Here is a 12,247-nt window from a genome sequence, read left to right as displayed (position 1 = left end):
CTGGAGGATGATGAAGGCGCTAGGGTCTTAGAGGCATTTGTTGCCTGGGAACGCCTACCTACCTTGCATGTCATTGACGCAAGGTAGGTTCCGCAGGCAAACATTTTTGTTAACTCCAATATTTTGGCACTAGACATGTCTAGCGCCAAAATATAAATATGGAGTTAAGATTGTGCCAGATTTGCATTAAAAGAATGACGCAAATCCGGCAAAAACAGAGTATAATTATGATCCTAAGTCTGAGTAATTGATTTATTAAGACACTCTCCAGATATCAAATAAAAACACATAACTATATGAAAATAAGCATTTAACTCAAATGAAGTAAAACGTGTATACACAAGAAGAATCATAGCAGTTAAACAATCACAGACAGGGATGTGCAATGCATCAGTTGTGAATATATATATATATATATATATATATATATATATATATATATATATATATATATATATATAATCAAAAGTTAAAATGCATCACCATTAGGGGTAAATCTGTCATCCTAGACAGCACGGCTGGACAACCCTCTGACGGCCAAGGCAGGAGACCCCACATGGGATCAAAATTCTCCCAGGAAGCGCATCCGCTCTACAGGTGAGTTCCTGTCTTAGAGCCAAGTTCCCCTATCTTTTATACCTTAAACAAGCTAGGAGAATGTTTTAGAACACCCTCCCCTCTGTTACGAAATCAAGCGCTGGCTGTACTTGGTCTGTGTCGAAAACAAGCAGAAGAACTATCCGGGCCCCAGTGCGCATTCCAGAGACAGAGCTGTACCTTTCTCTGATGAAAGAATTCCCAGCCTTGTACTCTCTTATCATGTCCGCATCCCCCATAATATGTTCCTACATGGTATGACCCTGTTCTGGAGAGAAAATCAAAAACACATTCTGTGTGGAAAACAAGCTTGGTGTGGAAAAACTCTGCACTGCTGCTGTGACTCCAGCTGAATCTGAGCACAAAATGGAGTCAATGGTCAAGCTTGAGCCAATGGATAAATGCAAATAGCATTACACTCCACCCTTTGACCAGTGACCCTCATAACATACTGGTCTGAAAGTAACCCTTTTTCTAAACATAGTCATTAAGGCACTCATTACAACCCTGGTGGTTGGTGTAAAGGTGGTGGTAATACCACCAACAGGCTGGCGGTAATTACAGCCAAATTATGACCATGGCGGATAGATCTCAGACAAACAGACACTTTACCACACTGACCACCAGGGCAGAAACAACAGGCACCACGGCGGTAGCCTCCTATAGCCACCATATTGTGACCCTGGAAACCGCCACCTTTTCCAGGGCGGTACCAACGACATCAAAAGCCTGGTGGAAACTGAGTTCAGAAGGGAAAGGACTCACCATTGGAGACACAGGGAACAACCACGCCGTCATGGAGCCCGAGCTGCATGTCTTCCCCATGCTCTTCTACGTGCTGCTCCACCACGAACACCAACAACGGCGAAGACGACGACAGTGAGTACAGCCGCCTAGCACATAAGGGAGTGGGGGAGGAAAAAGAAAGTGACACACACACGCACAACACACACCTGACATACAAACACCATACACACAACCAGATGTACAAGAAAACAAGTTAATCCCCCTAAATCGGCTGAATAATGCAAGGACAAAATGAATTTACTAAAGTGAGTGTAATAATATCTACACAGTATAAAAATAACTTAGCCAATGTTACAGATATTTACAACTGTACAGATCAAGGGACACTGCCCAGTCCTCAGTTTGCGTGGCCCACATGGCCACAGGCCAAAGTCCAAGGCCCCACTTGTCACCTGCATCAACACAGAGAGAACACTGCAGGGGCATCAGTTGGGGAATAGGCAGGCACTTCAGGAGGATGGGGGGGCACCTCAACCGGGAGATGGAACAAGACCACTGGTTCTGGAGGGGCAACATGCCATGTGCTTGGTCCTGGTGAGTGCAAGGCCACAGTCTCTGGAGTGGGTGTCTTCCCCAATGGTTCTGGAGGGGGCAACATGCCATGAGCTTGGTCCTGGGGAGAGATGGGCCACAGTCTCTCGAGTGGGTGTCTTGCCCACTGGTTCTGGAGGGGGCAACATGCCCTGTGCTTGGTCCTGGGGAATGCAAGGCCACAGTCTTTCGAGTTTGTGACTTGCCCACATGCTCTGGAGGGGGCAACATGCCCTGTGCTTGGTCCTAGGGAGTGAAAGGCCACAGTCTCTCAAGTGGGTGACTTGTCCACTGGTTCTGGAGGGGGCATCGTGCCCTGTGCTCTTTATCCTTGGAAGTGCAAGGTCACAGTCTCTCAGGTGGGTGTCATACCCACTGGATTAGCAGGAGGCAGGCCGCACAGAAGCCCATGGCAGGACTACATACCATCTGCTGGCGATGATGGCTGCTCAGTGGTGGTGCTGCAGCTGCTGGTGGATGAAAGCTCCAGCCCATCCCCTTCAACCTTGGATGGCTGCCCACTGATGGTGGTGGTGGTGGTGCTGCTGCTGCTGCTGCTGTTGGGGGGAGGCTCCAGCCCATCTCCTGCAGCCTTGGATGGCTGCTCACTGGTAGTGGTGGTGCTGCTGCTGGCGGAGGGAGGCTCCAGCCCATCCCCTGCAGTCTCGGATGGCTGCACAGCCATGGTTGGTGGTGGGGGCTCCGTCAGAGTTCCTGCCCCAGGCCCCTTGCCCTTCCTGCCTGCTGGTGCTGGCTCCTTGGTCTTCCTGGCAGCAGCTGGGGCAGGCTCCTTGGTCTTCCTGGCAGCAGTTGGGGCAGGCTCCTTGGTCTTCCGGGCAGCAGCTAGGGCAGGCTCCTTACTCTCGAGGCTACCTGCTGCAGGCTCCATCACCCTCAGGACATATGCCCTGCATCCTTTCCCACCACAAGTGGGTGTGGTGACTACTGGGCTCTGTAGGAAAGTACCATCTTTCTTGTTACCTCCATGTTTTACCTCTATGTCATTATGTTTTTGCCTGTTTCACTGGGATCCTGCTGGACCCCAGGACCCCAATGCTCATAGTTTATGGCCTAACGTGTGTGTCTGAATAGTGCTTGACTGTGTCACTGAGGCTCTGCTAATCAGAACCTCAGTGCTTATGCTCTCTCTGCTTTTAAATGTGTCACCAGAGGCTAGTGACTTCATTTACCAATTTCAATTTGCACACTGGACCTCCCTTATAAGTCCCTAGTATATGGTACCTAGGTACCCAGGGCATTGAGGTTCCAGGAGATCCTTACGGCTGCAGCAATTCTTTTGTCACCCATAAGGAGCTCAGACAAACCCTTTCACAGGACTGCCACTGCAGCCTGCCTGAAATAAAGCACGTTATTTCACAGCCATTTTCACTGCACTTAAGTAACTTGTAAGTCACCTATATGTCTAACCTTCACTTGCTGAAGGTTAGGTGCAAAGTGTGACTTAGGATCTCCTGGAACCCCAATGCCCTGGGTGCCTAGGTACCATATACTAGGGACTTATAAGTGGGGTCCAGAGTGCCAATTGGAATTGGAGTATGAAGTCACTAAACTATAGTGACTAATTTGGAAGCAAAGAGAGCATAAGCACTGAAGTTCTGTTTAGCAGAACTTCAATGACACAGTTAAGCACTACTGACAACACACACATTAGGCCACAAACTATGAGCACTGGGCTAGCAGGATCCCAGTGAGACAGGCAAAACACAATGACAAACAGGGTTTTAACTATGGGTACTGGGGTCGTGGCTAGCAGGATCCCAGTGAGACAGTAAAAACACCCTGACACTCACTCACAAACAGGCCAAAAGTGGGGGTAACGATGCTAGAAAGAGGCTACTTTCTCACAACTAGCAAGCATAAAGTGCTTTGGGGAAAGGTGGCGGAACTCAAAGATAGGCTGCTACGGGCTCATGTAATCCATACACTGAGTCACCAATGTGTTGGAATACATGTTATGGGAAATTCACCGGCTGATGAAGCAGCCAAATCTGTAGTTATCAGTCAGTCAGAAAAAGCTTTATTTGGCTACTAAAAGCCATAAAAGCACATAATTAGCAAATGTCCAAACATAAAATTACAATATTGTTACATTACATTATCACACTGAAAAAGATAAAACTAGATAAATATACAGTTAAAAAAAGTCATTTAAAAAAGAAAGATGCAAGATAGCATAAAAATAATATTTCATCTGGACAAACTCTTCCTAATCCTATGAGCCCCTGTCAAAAAACGTGCTACATGAAAACAAATAATAGGGCATATTAACATTTGCAAGTACCGCAGTGCTGGCCTAACTTGCTCAAATGGTTGCTCCCTAAATAAAGGCAGAATGTATTGACACCGTAACACTCTGTGGGCCAGATTTAAGAAAGTGGTGCTACATTACATGTAGTGCCACTTTTCTTGCGGCCACTTGCACCCCCCTATAGCAACCACGTGTGTTCCATATTTAATATATGGTGCACTATGGCATAGATCAGGGGCAATAGCGTCAACATTTTTGATGATATTGTAGTACTTCTCAGTATTAGCGCCAAACATTTTGGCGCTAATCCTGAAAAGTACATAGAGGCCCATTATAAATAATTTTGTGCCTCCTTTTAATTCCTGCTCTGTGCAGGCGTTAAAAATGCTGCTAAAAGCAATGTAATCTCAGATTCCACTGTGTCATGTTTGCGGGCTGCCTAATGGGGAACGCCCACTTACATACATAATGCCTGGCGCAGGTATAATGTGGCAGAAGGGGTTACAAAGTGGCACAATGCATGCATTGGTCCACTTTGTAAAGCTGGTGTGGTGAATTTGGCCTCATTGAGCCACAATAGCATAAAAAAGTGATGCCAATGTGGCGCAAGGAGCCACTAGGTCCTCTTAAATCGGGGCCCATGATGCTCACAAAAGAAAAATAAATGCAAAGTGTCTTGTGGGGAGAAACAATTGCACAAACAGGAACTTCTTTCTTCCACCTTATGTTTCCGCACAGGGACCACCAGTGATCACTGTAAAAGATTAAGGCCCAGATTTATGGTCAAGTGGTGCAGTGCTGTGCTTCGTCAAAAATAGCAGCGCCGTGCTGCGCCACTTTAGAAACACAGAGGTGCGCAGTATTTAGAGGAATATGGCACACCCCTACGTTTTCCCCTACACTAGCACTAAATTAAGCTGCCTGCGCCAGGGCAGGCATCCGTGCACCATCGTGCAAGGATGTCTGCTTTGTGGGGTTTGATTGTTTATGTGCGGGAAGGTGTCCATTCCCACACATAAACAATAATTTCTGACATTTTGCTCTTTCTATGCATGCAGCAGAATGCAGCACACATAGAAAAAGCAAAAAACATGGAGGAATAAAAGTATTCCTCCTTGTTGCGTGTTGCTAATGCCACTCTCGGGTGGCGTTAGATTTTGTCGCTGCCTCAGGTTTACTATTTCTCGTAAATCTGAGGCAGCGTCAAAACGCAATGGGTGTTGCAGTGGCACACCCACAGCAACACCCATTGCACGCCCCTCCCACGCAAAGGGCTGCATGTGAAGGGTCCGTATTTACAAGGTGGCGTTAAGCCACAAAAAGTGGCTTAATGCCACCTTGTAAAGACGCCACAGGGCATAGCGCCACCAAAGCCTCACGTGAAGTGACGCTCTGGTGGCGCTAGGGGCTCATGAATATGCCCCTAAATCTAAATCTCATCAGCAAGGATCGATTTTGAGTTATCAAATAGGGCTCCATCAGGGGACCAGTTTTCAATAAGAAATATGATACAACTGTAGGTTTACTAAGTTCATATGCCTCCCTTTCAGAACCCAATATACAGTCAAGGTGCCCTCTTTGTAATGCCATGCGGATGCTCAAAGAAATTTGGATGACCCGGATTTACACTTAACATCCTTAAAAAATGTAATCTATGGGATGTGTTGCGCCCAGTCTAAAGTCAGGCAATCTGATGATGATTACCCTTTTAAGGACTAATACCAGATTACACCATATCCTGATCCATCTGAGCAAACGTGCAAGAACTAATTGATTGCAAATATACCACAACCCCAACTCTTCATGTATAACATAAGGGGGTACTGACTGTGGAATGGCCAACAATTTTCTTAAGAATTTAGGCCCTGATTTAAGAAAAGTGGTGCTGCACTGTGGGAAACTGGCACTTGGTTGCAGTACCCCCCTACACTTTTTGCCTGGTTTCTGGATGCAGCTTGGACTGGAATACACTGTGATCCTGCTCACCAGGATTTCAGTGACAGTGCTCTTTCCCTACAAATTGCAAAGGTGGTAGGATACACCTTTAGCTACTTCTATAAGTCCCTAGTAAAAGGTACTTAGGTATCAAGGGCATGGGATACTACGGGTAGGTCCTGGATGCAGCTGCACTGATTGTGCCATCCTCTAGGACCATGCATTCAGATGCACCCAGCACTGCCATTGCAGGCTGGGTGTCCTGGTGCAAACCTAAGACACAAACTCAACATGGCACACTGCCTGTGTGCCCTGTCCACCATACGCGGCATGCATTATGGATAAGACACCCCTCTTGCAGGTCTTACAGCCCTAAGGTTGGGTGCACCATATTATATGTGAGGGCATAGGTCCATGAGCAATATGCCCCCACTGTGTCCTTGCCAAACCTGGGACATAGTGAGTGAACAGAGCAGCCATTTTAATACATGTGCGTGACACTGGACAACATGAGTTTCCCAGCTATATGATGGCTACTCAAACAATTGAGAATGATAAATCCAAACTGGTGCCAGTATTGGATTTATGACTAAATGTGCACAGGGGTCCTGCAAAAGCTAACTACACTGACATGGTTGCTGACTGGTCCTATCCAGCCTACCACCTCCAGACACCCAATCTACAAACTTTGGGGGAGAGAGCCTTCTCTCTGGTTTGTAGAGCAATGCCCTTCCTGAGTGGAGGTGCTAACACCCCCTCCCTCAGGGATGTGCACTGCCCTGGAGGAAAACTTCAAAGTGCTTACCGCCTTTGAAACTCGACTCAAGACCTGCTCCTAGCAGCAGATGGTTACCCCTTTTGCAAATCCCCACTTTTGGGGGGAGCAAAGGTGGGAAACTACACATATAGTAGGGGGAGTGGCCTGACATTCACCATCCCTAAGGTGTTGCCTACGAAGTGGGCACTCCATTTAATTTTCCTCCATCTTAGATGAAAGGAAAATAGCCAATCAGGGAATGGGAAGTGACCATTCCCACATGAAGTAGTCACTATAGTGGGTGTAGCCACCCAAAGGTAGGTGTCCCTTTGGACACTGTCAGGTTCCCCCTAAAACACCCACTAAATCCAGTATTTAGTGGGCATCCCTAGACCAGGTAATGAGATTTGACAGACAAAAGAAGATCAACACAAAGAAAATCCAAGGCACGAGAACAGTGGACCTGCAGCACAAGTAAAAAGGTGCCAAACCCTGCCAGCTGCACCCAGGACTTGACAAACGCCACTGAGGAGACGCTGGAGACTGGAAAAAATCTAAGGAACCCCAGAGGACCTCCAGACTTTGAAAATCGCCCAAGAACTCCCTCCAGAGTGGAGGTATCACTCTGCAACAAGAAGAAACTAGCAAACCAGTGAGGATAACTTCACCGACCAGCCATTAACTCCTGAACTGGAAGTTGTAGCTGGACCTGACAACACACCAATGACCGTGAGGACAATCTCTGCAAATGTGCCAATTGTGGTGTCATTGTGCCCTCCAGTGGTCAAACCGTAGCAATACCCTTGGTATTGGTCAGCTGACATCGGACACCAGGAAAACCACCAGCCTGCCCGGGGCTGAAAAAGGACCAGGAGGAAGCCCCAGTAGAGGGACTTCCGGAGCATCCCAGACCTCCCACAAGAGTTCCCCCATTGTCCTGCAAATGGCCCTTGAACCGACTTACCTCCAGCTCCAACTGGCATCTTTGGGAACAGCTCCTGGCTCACCGATTTTCTCTGCACCCGGCCGTCCTGTGCCCTGCAATGATGAACCTGTTGTGCCCTAAGGGTCCCACACCGCTTGCAACCTCGACACTCCAAGGGGACCCCAAAGAACCACCTCTAAACTTAACTGCGCAGTCCTTTGCCAAGTGGTACCTCGTAGTGACCCTGCACCAGCTCCAGAGACTTTTCATTGCTGCTCCCGCTGGGATGGGGAGCCACACGATATTCTCCAGCTGGCACAGTGTGCTCACCGACGACCTTGACCAACCTGCAAAAGAAGAACTTGGGAAACCAACTGCACAATTTTATATGTATTTTTAAAGGTGACTTTCCATTGACTCCTATGGTGCATAATTACGCACAAAAAGACTATTTTTATTAAACTTTTAACATCTAAATCTCGAAAAGTACTTAACCAATTTTGATAATCTTGGTCTTAAAAATTACATACAAATCTGAAGAATTTTAATAAATTGGTTTTGAGTTATTCCTTCAAATGTGTGAGCTGCATGATTGATACTGTGAATACAACAAATGCTTTGAACTTCTCCAAGATTTCCCTAACTGCTCAACCAAGCTACCTTAAAAATTAGAGCATTAGGTGATTTAGTTTTTACCCCTGTAAGCCAACGTGTGGTTGCCTCGACCCCCTGTACAGTGTGCCTAGCTTTGCACACTACATAGAGGGCCAGCCTTCTATAGGCACCCAGTGCAGCGCCACCTTTCTTGCGCCCCTTAGCTCCCCCCTAACCATGTGTGTGCCATATATAAATAGGGCGCATGATTGTGGTAGTTTGGGGAACTAGCGTCAAACTTTTTGACTCTAGTTCGGTCCTTTGCAGGATTAGTGTGAAAAATGTTTACGCTAATCCTGCAACGACTTTTCAGGTCCATTGAAAACAATGCAATGCCTGATTTTAACACCTGCTCTGAGCATGTGTTAAAAGTGCCAAACAAAATAGTGCTAAGAAATCTTGTAGATTTCTTTGTGCCACTTTTTGGCCCTCCTAATGGGAGAAGGCCCTCTTTGCATACATTATGCCTGGCCCAGGCATAAAGTTGTGCAAAGGGTTACAAAGTGGCGCAATGTATGCATTGCAGCACTTTGTAAATTTGGCGCAGTGATTGTAGCCTCGTTGGGCCACATTAGAATGAAAAAAATACCGCTAATGTGGCACAAGGAGGTGCTAGGGGCTCATAAATCATCCCCATGTTTTCTACCGTCTGAGTAACCCTCATATCCTCAAAGCCCCATATATCACAACCATAGGTCGCCATTGGTATACATTTGCCGTGGTAAACTTTAATAAGTGCCTGCATCGGGTTAGCCCCCAACCTTTTAGCAAAATCGATAGTTGCAACTGCAGCACTCGAAAATAAATTCCTTTTTATTTTAATTTGGGAGCTCCACTAGCCTTTCTCAGCAAAAAGGTACCCCAAGTATGAAAAGGACAGGAACCTAATCAATTCTTTGCCCCCACTCCTAAGGATTTTTTCTGAGATTTTCTAATGTAATCCACGGTGTGTGAGTTAAGGTAGTTAGGCCCATATTTATACTTTTTTGGTGCGCATTTGCGTCATTTGTGCAAACTTCAAAAATGCGGCGCTAAAAAAAGTATAAATATGGGCCTCAAATCGAGGACACGGATGAAGGCCACAAACATATAAACCAACTGTTGCAAGCCTATTGCAGTCCTAGAAATTAGCACTGCGTCATCTGCATAAAGAAGGACAGGAATTAACTGTGAGCCAGCCCTCTGGATATCTTTACAGACTGCACATAGTTCAGAACGCAGGTTACTGATGTATAAAATAAATGAAAAGGGGACCAAAATACAGCCCTGCCTGACCTCTCTATGAAGGCTCACAGACTCTGACAGATCCTGCATGGTCCTACCTTATTGAGGCAGCAAGCTCCAAATGTAGATCACACAAGAAATAAACTATGAGCCTTCTTATGAGTTTGGCGGACGATCTTGGCCGTCTGACAAACTCCCGACGGGGAAGTTGCTCCCATAGTGGCTGCCTTCCCGCCGGGCCCACTATGAAATTCCTGATAGGTCGGAGGGAAGAAACCAGAGTTTTCACCCACTGGCATAGCGGGAAATGCCCTACAGCATTGTCACCAGCTCGTAATCGAGCCAGCGGCAATGCTGTAGGATGCAGGGTGCACCTGCAAAGCAGACAGTGAACATTGCGACTGTGCTGGCCAGGGTGGCCCCTGCACTGCCTATACCAAGTGCATGGGCAGTGCAGGGTCCCCCCTGAGACACCCTGCACCCATTCTCTTCCAGCCTTTTCATGGTGGTGTTACTGCCATGAAAACGCTAGTGGATTAGGACTGGCAAGACTGCCAGACCGCCAAGATGACTAATCTTGGTGGTCCTGGCGGTCCGACTGCGGCACTACCGCCACGGTCATAATGTTGCGTTCACCCCATTTGGCAGTGGTCCGTACGCCACCACGAGTCTGCCGATCAAGAGACCGCCAGACTCGTAATGAGGGCCTATATTTTGATCCACCCCAAGGTAAATGAACATCCTTCACAATTTTGCTCTATTCAAACGATCAAACACAGAGGTGAGATCCATAAATGCCATAGGCAAAGAGCCCTTCTTTGTCACTGTACATATTTACTGATAATCAATTGTAGGTTCAAACATTGAGCCAAAGTACTTTTACCAGGCCTGAACCTATATTAAAATCCAGAAATCACATTATTTTGCTCAGACCACTCACCTAACCTAGATAAAATAACTTTCCCTATGACCTTCATGGTCACGTCTATAAGGGAAATAGCTCAATAGCATTTTGGGTCTGATCTTGACCTCTTTTTAAATACTGCTACAATAATATCACTCACACACACAGCACCTTAATGTAGTGTTCAGATAACCAGCAGGTCAGTGGATATTGTACTTGCAGGCCCGGGGCCCAAACCCCACTCCACCTTTCAACAAACCTCAACCACCCCACCCCCTCACAGACTGGAGTTGAGGGAAACCTTTCCCCTCCTCGGACCCTAGGCCGGTCCCAGCTGGAGACACACTTACTCAGGGTTCCCGGGAAAAAGGTGGGAGGATAGATAACGGGCAGCAGTCGACAAATAGAGGTTTGGCCACCCCTCAAGAAATCAATCAAAGGTCACCCCACTGTGCCACCAGGCACTTGCCTAGTTCTGTGAGGCATAAGGGGGGGGTAACTATCTCTTGGAACCTGCTTCCAATTGCTATCGGAAGCATTCTGTAGCCCACTCACTTACTCTCACCACCCAGACCCGTTACATCAATACAAACTGGTAACAAGAAGTTGTCAGGGCCAGGTGAGGAAATGTCAGTTGGTCCGCTGCACTGAGGGTACCAAAAGGAGCAATCGATGAGTGAGAGATGAAGCAGGGAAGCCTCTCGGAAGGAGGAGGGGCCCCGTAGGATACACGTTGAACAGAGTCACATCCAGGCAATCTGGGCGCTCCAGAACACAAATTCGCTCCCACACGCCTCCCTTGAAATAAGGCACAACGTTGAGTGCACAATGACTTGAGTTGCACCAGACAGTTCCGGTCACACCAACGAAGAGTTACCAATTCTGTACCTCCCTGGAAATGAGGTGCAAGTCTAGTGCAAAATGACTTGAGTCACACCAGACAACTTAAGTCACACAAACAAAGAGTTACCAATTCCGTACCTCCCTGGAAATTAGGCTAAAGTCTGGTGCGCGTTTACTTGAGTCGCACTGGACAACTCCACTCACACAAAAGAAGAGTTACCAATTATGTTCCTCCCTGGAAGTAAGGCACAAGCCTGTTGTATGATGACTTGAGTCACACCAGACAATTCCAGTCACACACAGGCACAAGTTAAAAGGTGTCACACAAGGTAGAATGTGGCACTGCTACGGATACGCCCCCACCTCTGAGAGTTGAATCCTGTGAATCGGACACCACATGCAATGAGCATGCAGTTGTCATGTCGCACAAGAGAAATTCGGCATGATCAGTGAAGTGGGCGACATTTGGTCCCGCAACCAGTGAACCCACCCACCACCAAGAAGCTTATGAGTGCCAAGGTCCCACAATGCAGTGCCACACTCCTCTACTGCGAGCAGTACCTTTAGGGCTCTGCACCAGGCAAACCAGTCTCCAAGCACAATACTTGGTTCGACGCTCACACCGCTGTTACCAGGTAGGATCCGGCAGATGATGTGGGCACTGCTCTCCAGGTGTCACAGGTTTAAGGTGTAGGTCCCTTGCGTTAGGTCTTTGATGTCCCTGAGATCTCCACCAGAGAACAGGGCAAGCCTATGTTAACACGTCCCTTTATGTCAATTTTATACACATTAGGACTCGTT

General features: G+C 47.3%; 1 protein-coding gene across 3 annotated transcripts in view; it reads left to right on the top strand.

Annotated features, from left to right (window-relative positions):
- The window catches only part of LOC138268196 (butyrophilin subfamily 1 member A1-like), a 354,320-nt gene that overhangs the window by 168,621 nt on the left and 173,452 nt on the right, over window positions 1-12,247 (top strand). The window lies entirely within an intron of this gene.

Source organism: Pleurodeles waltl, chromosome 12, assembly GCF_031143425.1.
Source record: "Pleurodeles waltl isolate 20211129_DDA chromosome 12, aPleWal1.hap1.20221129, whole genome shotgun sequence".
In the NCBI taxonomy this organism is placed as follows: domain Eukaryota; kingdom Metazoa; phylum Chordata; class Amphibia; order Caudata; family Salamandridae; genus Pleurodeles; species Pleurodeles waltl.
Note: the sequence above shows the minus strand (reverse complement) of the source record. Positions and strands in the feature narration are given on the sequence as shown.